Source organism: Schistocerca cancellata, unplaced genomic scaffold (assembly GCF_023864275.1).
Source record: "Schistocerca cancellata isolate TAMUIC-IGC-003103 unplaced genomic scaffold, iqSchCanc2.1 HiC_scaffold_1114, whole genome shotgun sequence".
Taxonomy (NCBI): domain Eukaryota; kingdom Metazoa; phylum Arthropoda; class Insecta; order Orthoptera; family Acrididae; genus Schistocerca; species Schistocerca cancellata.
This window is the reverse complement of record NW_026047113.1, coordinates 4599818-4622278: the sequence shown is the minus strand read 5'-3', so window position 1 is coordinate 4622278 and position 22461 is coordinate 4599818.

The following is a 22461-nucleotide window of genomic DNA, read 5'->3' as shown; positions in this document are numbered from 1 at the left end:
ATGGATCACTCAAATTGCGTCCCGATTCAATACATCGTCCTCCAGCCGACTTGACTCCATGGGTCTATTGCTGCCTCGGGCACCTTATGGCCGTTCTGCTGTGAGTCTAGATTATCGAATGGGACGAAAAACTGATAGTGAATTGTAACGTTCAGTGCCTCCTAATGACGATGGATCACTCAAATTGCGTCCCGATTCAATACATCGTCCTCCAGCCGACTTGACTCCATGGGTCTATTGCTGCCTCGGGCACCTTATGGCCGTTCTGTTGTGAGTCTAGATTATCGAATGGGACAAAAAACTGATAGTGAATTGTAACGTTCACGGCCTCCTAATTACGATGGATCACTCAAATTGCGTCCCGTTTCAATACATCATCCTCCAGCAGACTTGTCTCCATGGGTCTATTGCTGCCTCGGGCACCTTATGGCCGTTCTGCTGTGAGTCTAGATTATCGAATGGGACGAAAAAACTGATAGTGAATTGTAACGTTCAGGGCCTCCTAATGACGATGGATCACTCATATTGCGTCTCGATTCAATACATCGTCCTCCAGCAGACTTGTCTCCATGGGTCGATTGCTGCCTCGGGCACCTAATGGCCGTTCTGCTGTGAGTCAAAGATTTTCGAATCGGACGAAAAACCTGATAGTGATTTGTAACATTCAGTGCCACCTAATGACGATGGACCACACAAATTGCGTCCCGATTCAGTACATCGTCCACTAGGCGACTTGACTCCATGGGACTATTGCTGCCTCGGGCACCTTATGGCCGTTCTGCTGTGAGTCTAGATTATCGAATGGGATGAAAAACTGATAGTGAATTGTAACGTTCAGGGCCACCTAATGACGATGGATCACTCAAATTGCGTCCCGATTCAATACATCGTCCTCCAGCAGACTTGTCTCCATGGGTCTATTGCTGCCTCGGGCACCTTATGGCCGTTCTGCTGTGAGTCAAAGATTTTCGATTCGGACGAATAACTGATAGTGAATTGTAACGTTCAGGGCCATCTAATGACGATGGATCACTCAAATTGCGTCCCGATTCAATACATCGTCCTCCAGCCGACTTGACTCCATGGGTCTATTGCTGCCTCGGGCACCTTATGGCCGTTCTGCTGTGAGTCTAGATGATGAATGGGACGAAAAACTGATAGTGAATTGTAACGTTCAGGGCCTCCTAATGACGATGGATCACTCAAATTCCGTCCCGATTCAATACATCGTCCTCCAGCCGCCTTGCTCCATGGGTCTATTGCTGCCTCGGGCACCTTATGGCCGTTCTGCTGTGAGTCTAGATTATCGAATCGGACGAAAAACTGATTGTGAATTGTAACATTCAGGGTCACCTAATGACGATGGACCACGCAAATTGCGTCCCGATTCAATACATCTTCCTCCAGCCGAGTTGACTCCATGGGTCTATTAATGCGTCGGGCACCTTATGGCCGTTCTGCTGTGAATCTAGATTATCGAATGGGACGAAAAACTGATAGTGAATTGTAACGTTCAGGGCCACCTAATGACAATGGATCACTCAAATTGCGTCCCGATTCAATACGTCGTCCTCCAGCAGACTTGACTTCATGGGTCTATTGTTGCCTCTGGCACCTTATGGCCGTTCTGCTGTGAGTCAAAGATTTTCGAATCGGACGAAAAACTGATAGTGAATTGTAACTTTCAGGGCCACCTAATGACGATGGATCACTCAAATTGCGTCCCGATTAATTAAATCGTCCTCCAGCAGACTTGTCTCCATGGGTAGATTACTGCCTCGGGCACCTTATGGCCGTTCTGCTGTGAGTCAAAGATTTTCGAATCGGACGAAAAACTGATAGTGATTTGTAACATTCAGGGCCACCCAATGACGATGGACCACACAAATTGCGTCCCGATTCAGCACATCGTCCACTAGCCGACTGGACTCCATGGGACTATTGCTGCCTCGGGCACCTTATGGCCGTTCTGCTGTGAGTCTAGATTATAGAATGGGATGAAAAACTGATAGTGAATTGTAACGTTCAGGGCCACCTAATGACGATGGAACACTCAAATTGCGTCCCGATTCAATACATCGTCCTCCAGCAGACTTGTCTCCATGGGTCTATTGCTGCCTCGGGCACCTTATGGCAGGCCTGCTGTGACTCAAAGATTTTCGAATCGGACGAAAAACTGATAGTGAATTGTAACGTTCCGGGCCTCCTAATGACGATGGAACACTCAAATTCCGTCCCGATTCAATACATCGTCCTCCAGCAGACTTGTCTCCATGCGTCTATTGCTGCCTCGGGCACCTTATGGCCGTTCTGCTGTGAGTCAAAGATTTTCGAATCGGACGTAAAACTGATAGTGAATTGTAACGTTAAGGGCCACCTAATGACGATGGATCACTCAAATTGCGTCCCGATTCAATACATCGTCCTCCAGCCGACTTGACTCCATGGGTCTATTGCTGCCTCGGGCACCTTATGGCCGTTCTGCTGTGAGTCTAGATTATCGAATGGGACGAAAAACTGATAGTGAATTGTAACTTTCAGGGCCACCTAATGACGATGGATCACTCAAATTGCGTCCCGATTCAATACATCGTCCTCCAGCAGACTTGTCTCCATGGGTCGATTGCTGCCTCGGGCACCTTATGGCCGTTCTGCTGTGAGTCAAAGATTTTCGAATCGGACGAAAACCTGATAGTGAATTGTAACGTTCAGGGCCACCTAATGACGATGGATCACTCAAATTGCGTCCCGATTCAATACATCGTCCCCAGCCGAGTTGTCTCCATGGGTCTATTGCTGCCTCGGGCACCTTATGGCCGTTCTGCTGTGAGTCTAGATTATCGAATGGGACGAAAAACTGATAGTGAATTGTAACGTTCAGGGCCACCTAATGACGATGGATCACTCAAATTGCGTCCTGATTCAATACATCGTCCTCCAGCAGACTTGACTTCATGGGTCTATTGCTGCCTCGGGCACCTTATGGCCGTTCTGCTGTGAGTCAAAGATTTTCGAATCGGACGAAAAACTGATAGTGAATTGTAACTTTCAGGGCCACCTAATGACGATGGATCATTCAAATTGCGTCCCGATTCAATACATCGTCCTCCAGCAGACTTGTCTCCATGGGTCGATTGCTGCCTCGGGCACCTGATGGCCAACGCTGTGAGTCAAAGATTTTCGAATCGGACGAAAAACTGATAGTGAATTGTAACGTTCAAGGCCTCCTAATGACGATGGAACACTCAAATTGCGTCCCGATTCAATACATCGTCCTCCAGCAGACTTGTCTCCATGCGTCTATTGCTGCCTCGAGCACCTTATGGCCGTTCTGCTGTGAGTCTAGATTATCGAATGGGACAAAAAACTGATAGTGAATTGTAACGTTCAGGGCCTCCTAATGACGATGGATCACTCAAATTGCGTCCCGATTCAATACATCGTCCTCCAGCAGACTTGTCTCCATGGGTCTATTGCTGCCTCGGGCACCTTATGGCCGTTCTGCTGTGAGTCTAGATTAACGAATGGGACGAAAAACTGATAATGAATTGTAACGTTCAGGGCCACCTAATGACGATGGATCTCTCAAATTGCGTCCCAATTCAATACATCGTCCTCCAGCCGACTTGACTCCATGGGTCTATTGCTGCCTCGGGCACCTTATGGCCGTTCTGCTGTGAGTCTAGATTATCGAATGGGACGAAAAACTGATAGTGAATTGTAACGTTCAGGGCCTCCTAATGACGATGGATCACTCAAATTGCGTCCCGATTCAATACATCGTCCTCCAGCCGACTTGACTTCATGGGTTTATTGCTGCCTCGGGCACCTTATGGCCGTTCTGCTGTGAGTCAAAGATTTTCGAATCGGACGAAAAACTGATAGTGAATCGTAACTTTCAGGGCCACCTAATGACGATGGATCACTCAAATTGCGTCCCGATTCAATACATCGTCCTCCAGCCGACTTGACTCCATGGGTCTATTGCTGCCTCGGGCACCTTATGGCCGTTCTGTTGTGAGTCTAGATTATCGAATGGGACAAAAAACTGATAGTGAATTGTAACGTTTAGGGCCTCCTAATGACGATGGATCACTCAAATTGCGTCCCGATTCAATACATCGTCCTCCAGCAGACTTGTCTCCATGGGTCTATTGCTGCCTCGGGCACCTTATGGCCGTTCTGCTGTGAGTCTAGATTATCGAATGGGACGAAAAACTGATAGTGAATTGTAACGTTCAGGGCCTCCTAATGACGATGGATCACTCAAATTGCGTCTCGATTCAATACATCGTCCTCCAGCAGACTTGTCTCCATGGGTCTATTGCTGCCTCGGGCACCTAATGGCCGTTCTGCTGTGAGTCAAAGATTTTCGAATCGGACGAAAAACTGATAGTGAATTGTAACATTCAGGGCCACCAAATGACGATGGACCACGCAAATTGCGTCCCGATTCAATACATCGTCCTCCAGCCGAGTTGACTCCATGGGTCTATTGCTGCCTCGGGCACCTTATGGCCGTTCTGCTGTGAATCTAGATAATCGAATGGGACGAAAACCTGATAGTGAATTGTAACGTTCAGGGCCACCTAATGACGATGGATCACTCAAATTGCGTCCCGATTCAATACATCGTCCCCAGCCGAGTTGTCTCCATGGGTCTATTGCTGCCTCGGGCACCTTATGGCCGTTCTGCTGTGAGTCTAGATTATCGAATGGGACGAAAAACTGATAGTGAATTGTAACGTTCAGGGCCACCTAATGACGATGGATCACTCAAATTGCGTCCTGATTCAATACATCGTCCTCCAGCAGACTTGACTTCATGGGTCTATTGCTGCCTCGGGCACCTTATGGCCGTTCTGCTGTGAGTCAAAGATTTTCGAATCGGACGAAAAACTGATAGTGAATTGTAACTTTCAGGGCCACCTAATGACGATGGATCATTCAAATTGCGTCCCGATTCAATACATCGTCCTCCAGCAGACTTGTCTCCATGGGTCGATTGCTGCCTCGGGCACCTGATGGCCAACGCTGTGAGTCAAAGATTTTCGAATCGGACGAAAAACTGATAGTGAATTGTAACGTTCAAGGCCTCCTAATGACGATGGAACACTCAAATTGCGTCCCGATTCAATACATCGTCCTCCAGCAGACTTGTCTCCATGCGTCTATTGCTGCCTCGAGCACCTTATGGCCGTTCTGCTGTGAGTCTAGATTATCGAATGGGACAAAAAACTGATAGTGAATTGTAACGTTCAGGGCCTCCTAATGACGATGGATCACTCAAATTGCGTCCCGATTCAATACATCGTCCTCCAGCAGACTTGTCTCCATGGGTCTATTGCTGCCTCGGGCACCTTATGGCCGTTCTGCTGTGAGTCTAGATTAACGAATGGGACGAAAAACTGATAATGAATTGTAACGTTCAGGGCCACCTAATGACGATGGATCTCTCAAATTGCGTCCCAATTCAATACATCGTCCTCCAGCCGACTTGACTCCATGGGTCTATTGCTGCCTCGGGCACCTTATGGCCGTTCTGCTGTGAGTCTAGATTATCGAATGGGACGAAAAACTGATAGTGAATTGTAACGTTCAGGGCCTCCTAATGACGATGGATCACTCAAATTGCGTCCCGATTCAATACATCGTCCTCCAGCCGACTTGACTTCATGGGTTTATTGCTGCCTCGGGCACCTTATGGCCGTTCTGCTGTGAGTCAAAGATTTTCGAATCGGACGAAAAACTGATAGTGAATCGTAACTTTCAGGGCCACCTAATGACGATGGATCACTCAAATTGCGTCCCGATTCAATACATCGTCCTCCAGCAGACTTGTCTCCATGGGTCGATTGCTGCCTCGGGCACCTTATGGCCGTTCTGCTGTGAGTCAAAGATTTTCGAATCGGACGAAAAACTGATAGTGATTTGTAACATTCAGGGCCACCTAATGACGATGGACCACACAAATTGCGTCCCGATTCAGTACATCGTCCACTAGCCGACTTGACTCCATGGGACTATTGCTGTCTCGGGCACCTTATGGCCGTTCTGCTGTGAGTCTAGATTATAGAATGGGATGAAAAACTGATAGTGAATTGTAACGTTCAGGGCCACCTAATGACGATGGATCACTCAAATTGCGTCCCGATTCAATACATCGTCCTCCAGCAGACTTGTCTCCATGGGTCTATTGCTGCCTCGGGCACCTTATGGCAGGCCTGCTGTGACTCAAAGATTATCGAATCGGACGAAAAACTGATAGTGAATTGTAACGTTCAGGGCCTCCTAATGACGATGGAACACTCAAATTGCGTCCCGATTCAATACATCGTCCTCCAGCAGACTTGTCTCCATGGGTCTATTGCTGCCTCGGGCACCTTATGGCCGTTCTGCTGTGAGTCAAAGATTTTCGAATCGGACGAAAAACTGATAGTGAATTGTAACATTCAGGGCCACCTAATGACGATGGACCACGCAAATTGCGTCCCGATTCAATACATCGTCCTCCAGCCGAGTTGACTCCATGGGGTATATTGCTGCCTCGGGCACCTTTTGGCCGTTCTGCTGTGAATCTAGATTATCGAATGGGACGAAAAACTGATAGTGAATTGTAACGTTCAGGGCCACCTAATGACGATGGATCACTCAAATTGCGTCCCGATTCAATACATCGATCCCAGCCGACTTGTCTCCATGGGTCTATTGCTGCCTCGGGCACCTTATGGCCGTTCTGCTGTGAGTCTAGATTATCGAATGGGACGAAAAACTGATAGTGAATTGTAACGTTCAGGGCCACCTAATGACGATAGATCACTCAAATTGCGTCCCGATTCAATACATCGTCCCCAGCCGACTTGTCTCCATGGGTCTATTGCTGCCTCGGGCACCTTATGGCCGTTCTGCTGTGAGTCAAAGATTTTCGAATCGGACGAAAAACTGATAGTGAATTGTAACTTTCAGGGCCACCTAATGACGATGGATCACTCAAATTGCGTCCCGATTCAATACATCGTCCCCAGCCGACTTGTCTCCATGGGTCTATTGCTGCCTCGGGCACCTTATGGCCGTTCTGTTGTGAGTCAAAGATTTTCGAATCGGACGAAAAACTGATAGTGATTTGTAACATTCAGGGCCACCTAATGACGATGGACCACACAAATTGCGTCCCGATTCAGTACATCGTCCACTAGCCGACTTGACTCCATGGGACTATTGCTGCCTCGGGCACCTTATGGCCGTTCTGCTGTGAGTCTAGATTATAGAATGGGATGAAAAACTGATAGTGAATTGTAACCTTCAGGGCCACCTAATGACGATGGATCACTCAAATTGCGTCCCGATTCAATACATCGTCCTCCAGCAGACTTGTCTCCATGGGTCTATTGCTGCCTCGGGCACCTTATGGCAGGCCTGCTGTGACTCAAAGATTTTCGAATCGGACGAAAAACTGATAGTGAATTGTAACGTTCAGGGCCTCCTAATGACGATGGATCACTCAAATTGCGTCCCGATTCAATACATCGTCCTCCAGCCGACTTGACTCCATGGGTCTATTGCTGCCTCGGGCACCTTATGGCCGTTCTGCTGTGAGTCTAGATTATCGAATGGGACGAAAAACTGATAGTGAATTGTAACGTTCAGGGCCTCCTAATGACGATGGATCACTCAAATTGCGTCCCGATTCAATACATCGTCCTCCAGCAGACTTGTCTCCATGGGTCGATTGCTGCCTCGGGTACCTAATGGCCGTTCTGCTGTGAGTCAAAGATTTTCGATTCGGACGAAAAACTGATAGTGAATTGTAACATTCAGGGCCACCTAATGACGATGGACCACGCAAATTGCGTCCCGATTCAATACATCGTCCTCCAGCCGAGTTGACTCCATGGGTCTATTGCTGCCTCGGGCACCTTATGGCCGTTCTGCTGTGAATCTAGATTATCGAATGGGACGAAAAACTGATAGTGAATTGTAACGTTCAGGGCCACCTAATGACGATGGATCACTCAAATTGCGTCCCGATTCAATACATCGTCCCCAGCCGACTTGTCTCCATGGGTCTATTGCTGCCTCGGGCACCTTATGGCCGTTCTGCTGTGAGTCTAGATTATCGAATGGGACGAAAAACTGATAGTAAATTGGAACGTTCAGGGCCTCCTAATGACGATGGAACACTCAAATTGCGTCCCGATTCAATACATCGTCCTCCAGCGGACTTGTTTCCATTGGTCTATTGCTGCCTCGGGCACCTAATGGCCGTTCTGCTGTGAGTCAAAGACTTTCGAATCGGACGAAAAACTGATAGGGCCACCTAATGACGATGGACCACGCAAATTGCGTCCCGATTCAATACATCGTCCTCCAGCCGAGTTGACTCCATGGGTCTATTGCTGCCTCGGGCACCTTATGGCCGTTCTGCTGTGAGTCTAGATTATCGAATGGGATGAAAAACTGATAGTGAATTGTAACGTTCAGGGCCACCTAATGACGATGGATCACTCAAATTGCGTCCCGATTCAATACATCGTCCTCCAGCGGACTTGTCTCCATGGGTCGATTGCTGCCTCGGGCACCTAATGGCCGTTCTGCTGTGAGTCAATGATTTTCGAATCGGACGAAAAACTGATAGTGATTTGTAACATTCAGGGCCACCTAATGACGATGGACCACGCAAATTGCGTCCCGATTCAATACATCGTCCTCCAGCCGAGTTGACTCCATGGGTCTATTGCTGCCTCGGGCACCTTATGGCCGTTCTGCTGTGAATCTAGATTATCTAATGGGACGAAAAACTGATAGTGAATTGTAACGTTCAGGGCCACCTAATGACGATGGATCACTCAAATTGCGTCCCGATTCAATACATCGTCCCCAGCCGACTTGTCTCCATGGGTCTATTGCTGCCTCGGGCACCTTATGGCCGTTCTGCTGTGAGTCAAAGATTTTCGAATCGGACGAAGAACTGATAGTGAATTGTAACTTTCAGGGCCACCTAATGACGATGGATCACTCAAATTGCGTCCCGATTCAATACATCGTCCTCCAGCAGACTTGTCTCCATGCGTCTATTGCTGCCTCGGGCACCTTATGGCAGGCCTGCTGTGACTCAAAGATTTTCGTATCGGACGAAAAACTGATAGTGAATTGTTACGTTCAGGGCCTCCTAATGACGATGGAACACTCAAATTGCGTCCCGATTCAATACATCGTCCTCCAGCAGACTTGTCTCCATGCGTCTATTGCTGCCTCGGGCACCTTATGGCCGTTCTGCTTTGAGTCAAAGATTTTCGAATCGGACGAAAAACTGATAGTGAATTGTAACGTTCAGGGCCACCTAATGACGATGGATCACTCAAATTGCGTCCCGATTCAATACATCGTCCTCCAGCCGACTTGACTCCATGGGTCTAATGCTGCCTCGGGCACCTTATGGCCGTTCTGCTGTGAGTCTAGATTATCGAATGGGACAAAAAACTGATAGTGAATTGTAACGTTCAGGGCCTCCTAATGACGATGGATCACTCAAATTGCGTCCCGATTCAATACATCGTCCTCCAGCCGACTTGACTCCATGGGTCTATTGCTGCCTCGGGCACCTTATGGCCGTTCTGCTGTGAATCAAAGATTTTCGAATCGGACGAAAAACTGATAGTGATTTGTAACATTCAGGGCAACCTAATGACGATGGACCACACAAATTGCGTCCCGATTCAGTACATCGGCCTCCAGCCGACCTGACTCCATGGGTCTATTGGTGCCTCAGGCACCTTATGGCCGTTCTGCTGTGAGTCTAGATTATCGAATGGGACGAAAAACTGATAGTGAATTGTATCGTTCAGGGTCACCTAATGACGATGGATCACTCAAATTGCGTCCCGATTCAATATATCGTCCTCCAGCAGACTTGTTTCCATGGGTCTATTGTTGCCTCGGGCACCTTATGGCCGTTCTGCTGTGAGTCAAAGAGTTTCGAATCGGACGAAAAACTGATAGTAAATTGGAACGTTCAGGGCCTCCTAATGACGATGGAACACTCAAATTGCGTCCCGATTCAATACATCGTCCTCCAGCGGACTTGTTTCCATTGGTCTATTGCTGCCTCGGGCACCTAATGGCCGTTCTGCTGTGAGTCAAAGACTTTCGAATCGGACGAAAAACTGATAGTGAATTGTAACATTCAGGGCCACCTAATGACGATGGACCACGCAAATTGCGTCCCGATTCAATACATCGTCCACCAGCCGACTTGTCTCCATGGGTCTATTGCTGCCTCGGGCACCTTATGGCCGTTCTGCTGTGAGTCTAGATTATCGAATGGGACGAAAAACTGATAGTGAATTGTATCGTTCAGGGCCTCCTAATGACGATGGATCACTCAAATTGCGTCCCGATTCAATACATCGTCCTCCAGCAGACTTGTCTCCATGGGTCGATTGCTGCCTCGGGCACCTAATGGCCGTTCTGCAGTGAGTCAAAGATTTTCGAATCGGACGAAAAACTGATAGTGAATTGTAACATTCAGGGCCACCTAATGACGATGGACCACGCAAATTGCGTCCCGATTCAATACATCGTCCTCCAGCCGACTTGACTCCATGGGTCTATTGCTGCCTCGGGCACCTTATGGCCGTTCTGCTGTGAATCTAGATTATCGAATGGGACGAAAAACTGATAGTTAATTGTAACGTTCAGGGCCACCTAATGACGATGGATCACTCAAATTGCGTCCCGATTCAATACATCGTCCCCAGCCGACTTGTCTCCATGGGTCTATTGCTGCCTCGGGCACCTTTTGGCCGTTCTGCTGTGAGTCAAAGATTTTCGAATCGGACGAAAAACTGATAGTGAATTGTAACATTCAGGGCCACCTAATGACGATGGACCACACAAATTGCGTCCCGATTCAGTACATCGGCCTCCAGCCGACCTGACTCCATGGGTCTATTGGTGCCTCAGGCACCTTATGGCCGTTCTGCTGTGAGTCTAGATTATCGAATGGGACGAAAAACTGATAGTGAATTGTAACGTTCAGGGTCACCTAATGACGATGGATCACTCAAATTGCGTCCCGATTCAATATATCGTCCTCCAGCAGACTTGTTTCCATGGGTCTATTGTTGCCTCGGGCACTTTATGGCCGTTCTGCTGTGAGTCAAAGATTTTCGAATCGGACGAAAAACTGATAGTAAATTGGAACGTTCCGGGCCTCCTAATGACGATGGAACACTCAAATTGCGTCCCGATTCAATACTTCGTCCTCCAGCGGACTTGTTTCCATTGGTCTATTGCTGCCTCGGGTACCTAATGGCCGTTCTGCTGTGAGTCAAAGATTTTCGATTCGGACGAAAAACTGATAGTGAATTGTAACATTCAGGGCCACCTAATGACGATGGACCACGCAAATTGCGTCCCGATTCAATACATCGTCCTCCAGCCGAGTTGACTCCATGGGTCTATTGCTGCCTCGGGCACCTTATGGCCGTTCTGCTGTGAATCTAGATTATCGAATGGGACGAAAAACTGATAGTGAATTGTAACGTTCAGGGCCACCTAATGACGATGGATCACTCAAATTGCGTCCCGATTCAATACATCGTCCCCAGCCGACTTGTCTCCATGGGTCTATTGCTGCCTCGGGCACCTTATGGCCGTTCTGCTGTGAGTCTAGATTATCGAATGGGACGAAAAACTGATAGCGAATTGTAACGTTCAGGGAAACCTAATGACGATGGATCACTCAAATTGCGTCCTGATTCAATACATCGTCCTCCAGCAGACTTGACTTCATGGGTCTATTGCTGCCTCGGGCACCTTATGGCCGTTCTGCTGTGAGGCAAAGATTTTCGAATCGGACGAAAAACTGATAGTGAATTGTAACTTTCAGGGCCACCTAATGACGATGGATCACTCAAATTGCGTCCCGATTCAATACATCGTCCTCCAGCAGACTTGTCTCCATGGGTCGATTGCTGCTTCGGGCACCTTATGGCCGTTCTGCTGTGAGTCAAAGATTTTCGAATCGGACGAAAAACTGATAGTGACTTGTAACATTCAGGGCCACCTAATGACGATGGACCACACAAATTGCGTCCCGATTCAGTACATCGTCCACTAGCCGACTTGACTCCATGGGACTATTGCTGCCTCGGGCACCTAATATCCGTTCTGCTGTGAGTCAAAGATTTTCGAATCGGACGAAAAACTGATAGTAAATTGGAACGTTCAGGGCCTCCTAATGACGATGGAACACTCAAATTGCGTCCCGATTCAATACATCGTCCTCCAGCGGACTTGTTTCCATTGGTCTATTGCTGCCTCGGGCACCTAATGGCCGTTCTGCTGTGAGTCAAAGACTTTCGAATCGGACGAAAAACTGATAGGGCCACCTAATGACGATGGACCACGCAAATTGCGTCCCGATTCAATACATCGTCCTCCAGCCGAGTTGACTCCATGGGTCTATTGCTGCCTCGGGCACCTTATGGCCGTTCTGCTGTGAGTCTAGATTATCGAATGGGATGAAAAACTGATAGTGAATTGTAACGTTCAGGGCCACCTAATGACGATGGATCACTCAAATTGCGTCCCGATTCAATATATCGTCCTCCAGCAGACTTGTTTCCATGGGTCTATTGTTGCCTCGGGCACTTTATGGCCGTTCTGCTGTGAGTCAAAGATTTTCGAATCGGACGAAAAACTGATAGTAAATTGGAACGTTCCGGGCCTCCTAATGACGATGGAACACTCAAATTGCGTCCCGATTCAATACTTCGTCCTCCAGCGGACTTGTTTCCATTGGTCTATTGCTGCCTCGGGTACCTAATGGCCGTTCTGCTGTGAGTCAAAGATTTTCGATTCGGACGAAAAACTGATAGTGAATTGTAACATTCAGGGCCACCTAATGACGATGGACCACGCAAATTGCGTCCCGATTCAATACATCGTCCTGCAGCCGAGTTGACTCCATGGGTCTATTGCTGCCTCGGGCACCTTATGGCCGTTCTGCTGTGAATCTAGATTATCGAATGGGACGAAAAACTGATAGTGAATTGTAACGTTCAGGGCCACCTAATGACGATGGATCACTCAAATTGCGTCCCGATTCAATACATCGTCCCCAGCCGACTTGTCTCCATGGGTCTATTGCTGCCTCGGGCACCTTATGGCCGTTCTGCTGTGAGTCTAGATTATCGAATGGGACGAAAAACTGATAGCGAATTGTAACGTTCAGGGAAACCTAATGACGATGGATCACTCAAATTGCGTCCTGATTCAATACATCGTCCTCCAGCAGACTTGACTTCATGGGTCTATTGCTGCCTCGGGCACCTTATGGCCGTTCTGCTGTGAGGCAAAGATTTTCGAATCGGACGAAAAACTGATAGTGAATTGTAACTTTCAGGGCCACCTAATGACGATGGATCACTCAAATTGCGTCCCGATTCAATACATCGTCCTCCAGCAGACTTGACTTCATGGGTCTATTGCTGCCTCGGGCACCTTATGGCCGTTCTGCTGTGAGGCAAAGATTTTCGAATCGGACGAAAAACTGATAGTGAATTGTAACATTCAGGGCCACCTAATGACGATGGACCACACAAATTGCGTCCCGATTCAGTACATCGTCCACTAGCCGACTTGACTCCATGGGACTATTGCTGCCTCGGGCACCTAATATCCGTTCTGCTGTGAGTCAAAGATTTTCGAATCGGACGAAAAACTGATAGTAAATTGGAACGTTCAGGGCCTCCTAATGACGATGGAACACTCAAATTGCGTCCCGATTCAATACATCGTCCTCCAGCGGACTTTTTTCCATTGGTCTATTGCTGCCTCGGGCACCTAATGGCCGTTCTGCTGTGAGTCAAAGACTTTCGAATCGGACGAAAAACTGATAGGGCCACCTAATGACGATGGACCACGCAAATTGCGTCCCGATTCAATACATCGTCCTCCAGCCGAGTTGACTCCATGGGTCTATTGCTGCCTCGGGCACCTTATGGCCGTTCTGCTGTGAATCTAGATTATCGAATGGGACGAAAAACTGATAGTGAATTGTAACGTTCAGGGCCACCTAATGACGATGGATCACTCAAATTGCGTCCCGATTCAATACATCGTCCCCAGCCGACTTGTCTCCATGGGTCTATTGCTGCCTCGGGCACCTTATGGCCGTTCTGCTGTGAGTCTAGATTATCGAATGGGACGAAAAACTGATAGCGAATTGTAACGTTCAGGGAAACCTAATGACGATGGATCACTCAAATTGCGTCCTGATTCAATACATCGTCCTCCAGCAGACTTGACTTCATGGGTCTATTGCTGCCTCGGGCACCTTATGGCCGTTCTGCTGTGAGGCAAAGATTTTCGAATCGGACGAAAAACTGATAGTGAATTGTAACTTTCAGGGCCACCTAATGACGATGGATCACTCAAATTGCGTCCCGATTCAATACATCGTCCTCCAGCAGACTTGTCTCCATGGGTCTATTGCTGCCTCGGGCACCTTATGGCCGTTCTGCTGTGAGTCAAAAATTTTCGATTCGGACGAAAAACTGATAGTGAATTGTAACTTTCAGGGCCACCTAATGACGATGGATCACTCAAATTGCGTCCCGATTCAATACATCGTCCACCAGCCGACTTGTCTCCATGGGTCTATTGCTGCCTCGGGCACCTTATGGCCGTTCTGCTGTGAGTCTAGATTATCTAATGGGACGAAAAACTGATAGTGAATTGTAACGTTCAGGGCCACCTAATGACGATGGATCACTCAAATTGCGTCCCGATTCAATACATCGTCCCCAGCCGACTTGTCTCCATGGGTCTATTGCTGCCTCGGGCACCTTATGGCCGTTCTGCTGTGAGTCAAAGATTTTCGAATCGGACGAAGAACTGATAGTGAATTGTAACTTTCAGGGCCACCTAATGACGATGGATCACTCAAATTGCGTCCCGATTCAATACATCGTCCTCCAGCAGACTTGTCTCCATGCGTCTATTGCTGCCTCGGGCACCTTATGGCAGGCCTGCTGTGACTCAAAGATTTTCGTATCGGACGAAAAACTGATAGTGAATTGTTACGTTCAGCGCCTCCTAATGACGATGGAACACTCAAATTGCGTCCCGATTCAATACATCGTCCTCCAGCAGACTTGTCTCCATGCGTCTATTGCTGCCTCGGGCACCTTATGGCCGTTCTGCTATGAGTCAAAGATTTTCGAATCGGACGAAAAACTGATAGTGAATTGTAACGTTCAGGGCCACCTAATGACGATGGATCACTCAAATTGCGTCCCGATTCAATACATCGTCCTCCAGCCGACTTGACTCCATGGGTCTATTGCTGCCTCGGGCACCTTATGGCCGTTCTGCTGTGAGTCTAGATTATCGAATGGGACAAAAAACTGATAGTGAATTGTAACGTTCAGGGCCTCCTAATGACGATGGATCACTCAAATTGCGTCCCGATTCAATACATCGTCCTCCAGCCGACTTGACTCCATGGGTCTATTGCTGCCTCGGGCACCTTATGGCCGTTCTGCTGTGAGTCTAGATTATAGAATGGGATGAAAAACTGATAGTGAATTGTAACGTTCAGGGCCACCTAATGACGATGGATCACTCAAATTGCGTCCCGATTCATTACATCGTCCTCCAGCAGACTTGTCTCCATGGGTCTATTGCTGCCTCGGGCACCTTATGGCCGTTCTGCTGTGAATCAAAGATTTTCGAATCGGACGAAAAACTGATAGTGAATTGTAACATTCAGGGCAACCTAATGACGATGGACCACACAAATTGCGTCCCGATTCAGTACATCGGCCTCCAGCCGACCTGACTCCATGGGTCTATTGGTGCCTCAGGCACCTTATGGCCGTTCTGCTGTGAGTCTAGATTATCGAATGGGACGAAAAACATATAGTGAATTGTATCGTTCAGGGTCACCTAATGACGATGGATCACTCAAATTGCGTCCCGATTCAATATATCGTCCTCCAGCAGACTTGTTTCCATGGGTCTATTGTTGCCTCGGGCACCTTATGGCCGTTCTGCTGTGAGTCAAAGAGTTTCGAATCGGACGAAAAACTGATAGTAAATTGGAACGTTCAGGGCCTCCTAATGACGATGGAACACTCAAATTGCGTCCCGATTCAATACATCGTCCTCCAGCGGACTTGTTTCCATTGGTCTATTGCTGCCTCGGGCACCTAATGGCCGTTCTGCTGTGAGTCAAAGACTTTCGAATCGGACGAAAAACTGATAGTGAATTGTAACATTCAGGGCCACCTAATGACGATGGACCACGCAAATTGCGTCCCGATTCAATACATCGTCCACCAGCCGACTTGTCTCCATGGGTCTATTGCTGCCTCGGGCACCTTATGGCCGTTCTGCTGTGAGTCTAGATTATCGAATGGGACGAAAAACTGATAGTGAATTGTATCGTTCAGGGCCTCCTAATGACGATGGATCACTCAAATTGCGTCCCGATTCAATACATCGTCCTCCAGCAGACTTGTCTCCATGGGTCGATTGCTGCCTCGGGCACCTAATGGCCGTTCTGCAGTGAGTCAAAGATTTTCGAATCGGACGAAAAACTGATAGTGAATTGTAACATTCAGGGCCACCTAATGACGATGGACCACGCAAATTGCGTCCCGATTCAATACATCGTCCTCCAGCCGACTTGACTCCATGGGTCTATTGCTGCCTCGGGCACCTTATGGCCGTTCTGCTGTGAATCTAGATTATCGAATGGGACGAAAAACTGATAGTTAATTGTAACGTTCAGGGCCACCTAATGACGATGGATCACTCAAATTGCGTCCCGATTCAATACATCGTCCCCAGCCGACTTGTCTCCATGGGTCTATTGCTGCCTCGGGCACCTTTTGGCCGTTCTGCTGTGAGTCAAAGATTTTCGAATCGGACGAAAAACTGATAGTGAATTGTAACATTCAGGGCCACCTAATGACGATGGACCACACAAATTGCGTCCCGATTCAGTACATCGGCCTCCAGCCGACCTGACTCCATGGGTCTATTGGTGCCTCAGGCACCTTATGGCCGTTCTGCTGTGAGTCTAGATTATCGAATGGGACGAAAAACTGATAGTGAATTGTAACGTTCAGGGTCACCTAATGACGATGGATCACTCAAATTGCGTCCCGATTCAATATATCGTCCTCCAGCAGACTTGTTTCCATGGGTCTATTGTTGCCTCGGGCACTTTATGGCCGTTCTGCTGTGAGTCAAAGATTTTCGAATCGGACGAAAAACTGATAGTAAATTGGAACGTTCCGGGCCTCCTAATGACGATGGAACACTCAAATTGCGTCCCGATTCAATACTTCGTCCTCCAGCGGACTTGTTTCCATTGGTCTATTGCTGCCTCGGGTACCTAATGGCCGTTCTGCTGTGAGTCAAAGATTTTCGATTCGGACGAAAAACTGATAGTGAATTGTAACATTCAGGGCCACCTAATGACGATGGACCACGCAAATTGCGTCCCGATTCAATACATCGTCCTCCAGCCGAGTTGACTCCATGGGTCTATTGCTGCCTCGGGCACCTTATGGCCGTTCTGCTGTGAATCTAGATTATCGAATGGGACGAAAAACTGATAGTGAATTGTAACGTTCAGGGCCACCTAATGACGATGGATCACTCAAATTGCGTCCCGATTCAATACATCGTCCCCAGCCGACTTGTCTCCATGGGTCTATTGCTGCCTCGGGCACCTTATGGCCGTTCTGCTGTGAGTCTAGATTATCGAATGGGACGAAAAACTGATAGCGAATTGTAACGTTCAGGGAAACCTAATGACGATGGATCACTCAAATTGCGTCCTGATTCAATACATCGTCCTCCAGCAGACTTGACTTCATGGGTCTATTGCTGCCTCGGGCACCTTATGGCCGTTCTGCTGTGAGGCAAAGATTTTCGAATCGGACGAAAAACTGATAGTGAATTGTAACTTTCAGGGCCACCTAATGACGATGGATCACTCAAATTGCGTCCCGATTCAATACATCGTCCTCCAGCAGACTTGTCTCCATGGGTCGATTGCTGCTTCGGGCACCTTATGGCCGTTCTGCTGTGAGTCAAAGATTTTCGAATCGGACGAAAAACTGATAGTGACTTGTAACATTCAGGGCCACCTAATGACGATGGACCACACAAATTGCGTCCCGATTCAGTACATCGTCCACTAGCCGACTTGACTCCATGGGACTATTGCTGCCTCGGGCACCTAATATCCGTTCTGCTGTGAGTCAAAGATTTTCGAATCGGACGAAAAACTGATAGTAAATTGGAACGTTCAGGGCCTCCTAATGACGATGGAACACTCAAATTGCGTCCCGATTCAATACATCGTCCTCCAGCGGACTTGTTTCCATTGGTCTATTGCTGCCTCGGGCACCTAATGGCCGTTCTGCTGTGAGTCAAAGACTTTCGAATCGGACGAAAAACTGATAGGGCCACCTAATGACGATGGACCACGCAAATTGCGTCCCGATTCAATACATCGTCCTCCAGCCGAGTTGACTCCATGGGTCTATTGCTGCCTCGGGCACCTTATGGCCGTTCTGCTGTGAGTCTAGATTATCGAATGGGATGAAAAACTGATAGTGAATTGTAACGTTCAGGGCCACCTAATGACGATGGATCACTCAAATTGCGTCCCGATTCAATATATCGTCCTCCAGCAGACTTGTTTCCATGGGTCTATTGTTGCCTCGGGCACTTTATGGCCGTTCTGCTGTGAGTCAAAGATTTTCGAATCGGACGAAAAACTGATAGTAAATTGGAACGTTCCGGGCCTCCTAATGACGATGGAACACTCAAATTGCGTCCCGATTCAATACTTCGTCCTCCAGCGGACTTGTTTCCATTGGTCTATTGCTGCCTCGGGTACCTAATGGCCGTTCTGCTGTGAGTCAAAGATTTTCGATTCGGACGAAAAACTGATAGTGAATTGTAACATTCAGGGCCACCTAATGACGATGGACCACGCAAATTGCGTCCCGATTCAATACATCGTCCTGCAGCCGAGTTGACTCCATGGGTCTATTGCTGCCTCGGGCACCTTATGGCCGTTCTGCTGTGAATCTAGATTATCGAATGGGACGAAAAACTGATAGTGAATTGTAACGTTCAGGGCCACCTAATGACGATGGATCACTCAAATTGCGTCCCGATTCAATACATCGTCCCCAGCCGACTTGTCTCCATGGGTCTATTGCTGCCTCGGGCACCTTATGGCCGTTCTGCTGTGAGTCTAGATTATCGAATGGGACGAAAAACTGATAGCGAATTGTAACGTTCAGGGAAACCTAATGACGATGGATCACTCAAATTGCGTCCTGATTCAATACATCGTCCTCCAGCAGACTTGACTTCATGGGTCTATTGCTGCCTCGGGCACCTTATGGCCGTTCTGCTGTGAGGCAAAGATTTTCGAATCGGACGAAAAACTGATAGTGAATTGAAACTTTCAGGGCCACCTAATGACGATGGATCACTCAAATTGCGTCCCGATTCAATACATCGTCCTCCAGCAGACTTGTCTCCATGGGTCGATTGCTGCTTCGGGCACCTTATGGCCGTTCTGCTGTGAGTCAAAGATTTTCGAATCGGACGAAAAACTGATAGTGACTTGTAACATTCAGGGCCACCTAATGACGATGGACCACACAAATTGCGTCCCGATTCAGTACATCGTCCACTAGCCGACTTGACTCCATGGGACTATTGCTGCCTCGGGCACCTAATATCCGTTCTGCTGTGAGTCAAAGATTTTCGAATCGGACGAAAAACTGATAGTAAATTGGAACGTTCAGGGCCTCCTAATGACGATGGAACACTCAAATTGCGTCCCGATTCAATACATCGTCCTCCAGCGGACTTTTTTCCATTGGTCTATTGCTGCCTCGGGCACCTAATGGCCGTTCTGCTGTGAGTCAAAGACTTTCGAATCGGACGAAAAACTGATAGGGCCACCTAATGACGATGGACCACGCAAATTGCGTCCCGATTCAATACATCGTCCTCCAGCCGAGTTGACTCCATGGGTCTATTGCTGCCTCGGGCACCTTATGGCCGTTCTGCTGTGAATCTAGATTATCGAATGGGACGAAAAACTGATAGTGAATTGTAACGTTCAGGGCCACCTAATGACGATGGATCACTCAAATTGCGTCCCGATTCAATACATCGTCCCCAGCCGACTTGTCTCCATGGGTCTATTGCTGCCTCGGGCACCTTATGGCCGTTCTGCTGTGAGTCTAGATTATCGAATGGGACGAAAAACTGATAGCGAATTGTAACGTTCAGGGAAACCTAATGACGATGGATCACTCAAATTGCGTCCTGATTCAATACATCGTCCTCCAGCAGACTTGACTTCATGGGTCTATTGCTGCCTCGGGCACCTTATGGCCGTTCTGCTGTGAGGCAAAGATTTTCGAATCGGACGAAAAACTGATAGTGAATTGTAACTTTCAGGGCCACCTAATGACGATGGATCACTCAAATTGCGTCCCGATTCAATACATCGTCCTCCAGCAGACTTGTCTCCATGGGTCTATTGCTGCCTCGGGCACCTTATGGCCGTTCTGCTGTGAGTCAAAAATTTTCGATTCGGACGAAAAACTGATAGTGAATTGTAACTTTCAGGGCCACCTAATGACGATGGATCACTCAAATTGCGTCCCGATTCAATACATCGTCCACCAGCCGACTTGTCTCCATGGGTCTATTGCTGCCTCGGGCACCTTATGGCCGTTCTGCTGTGAGTCTAGATTATCTAATGGGACGAAAAACTGATAGTGAATTGTAACGTTCAGGGCCACCTAATGACGATGGATCACTCAAATTGCGTCCCGATTCAATACATCGTCCCCAGCCGACTTGTCTCCATGGGTCTATTGCTGCCTCGGGCACCTTATGGCCGTTCTGCTGTGAGTCAAAGATTTTCGAATCGGACGAAGAACTGATAGTGAATTGTAACTTTCAGGGCCACCTAATGACGATGGATCACTCAAATTGCGTCCCGATTCAATACATCGTCCTCCAGCAGACTTGTCTCCATGCGTCTATTGCTGCCTCGGGCACCTTATGGCAGGCCTGCTGTGACTCAAAGATTTTCGTATCGGACGAAAAACTGATAGTGAATTGTTACGTTCAGCGCCTCCTAATGACGATGGAACACTCAAATTGCGTCCCGATTCAATACATCGTCCTCCAGCAGACTTGTCTCCATGCGTCTATTGCTGCCTCGGGCACCTTATGGCCGTTCTGCTTTGAGTCAAAGATTTTCGAATCGGACGAAAAACTGATAGTGAATTGTAACGTTCAGGGCCACCTAATGACGATGGATCACTCAAATTGCGTCCCGATTCAATACATCGTCCTCCAGCCGACTTGACTCCATGGGTCTATTGCTGCCTCGGGCACCTTATGGCCGTTCTGCTGTGAGTCTAGATTATCGAATGGGACAAAAAACTGATAGTGAATTGTAACGTTCAGGGCCACCTAATGACGATGGATCACTCAAATTGCGTCCCGATTCAATACATCGTCCTCCAGCCGACTTGACTCCATGGGTCTATTGCTGCCTCGGGCACCTTATGGCCGTTCTGCTGTGAGTCTAGATTATAGAATGGGATGAAAAACTGATAGTGAATTGTAACGTTCAGGGCCACCTAATGACGATGGATCACTCAAATTGCGTCCCGATTCATTACATCGTCCTCCAGCAGACTTGTCTCCATGGGTCTATTGCTGCCTCGGGCACCTTATGGCCGTTCTGCTGTGAATCAAAGATTTTCGAATCGGACGAAAAACTGATAGTGAATTGTAACATTCAGGGCAACCTAATGACGATGGACCACACAAATTGCGTCCCGATTCAGTACATCGGCCTCCAGCCGACCTGACTCCATGGGTCTATTGGTGCCTCAGGCACCTTATGGCCGTTCTGCTGTGAGTCTAGATTATCGAATGGGACGAAAAACATATAGTGAATTGTATCGTTCAGGGTCACCTAATGACGATGGATCACTCAAATTGCGTCCCGATTCAATATATCGTCCTCCAGCAGACTTGTTTCCATGGGTCTATTGTTGCCTCGGGCACCTTATGGCCGTTCTGCTGTGAGTCAAAGAGTTTCGAATCGGACGAAAAACTGATAGTAAATTGGAACGTTCAGGGCCTCCTAATGACGATGGAACACTCAAATTGCGTCCCGATTCAATACATCGTCCTCCAGCGGACTTGTTTCCATTGGTCTATTGCTGCCTCGGGCACCTAATGGCCGTTCTGCTGTGAGTCAAAGACTTTCGAATCGGACGAAAAACTGATAGTGAATTGTAACATTCAGGGCCACCTAATGACGATGGACCACGCAAATTGCGTCCCGATTCAATACATCGTCCACCAGCCGACTTG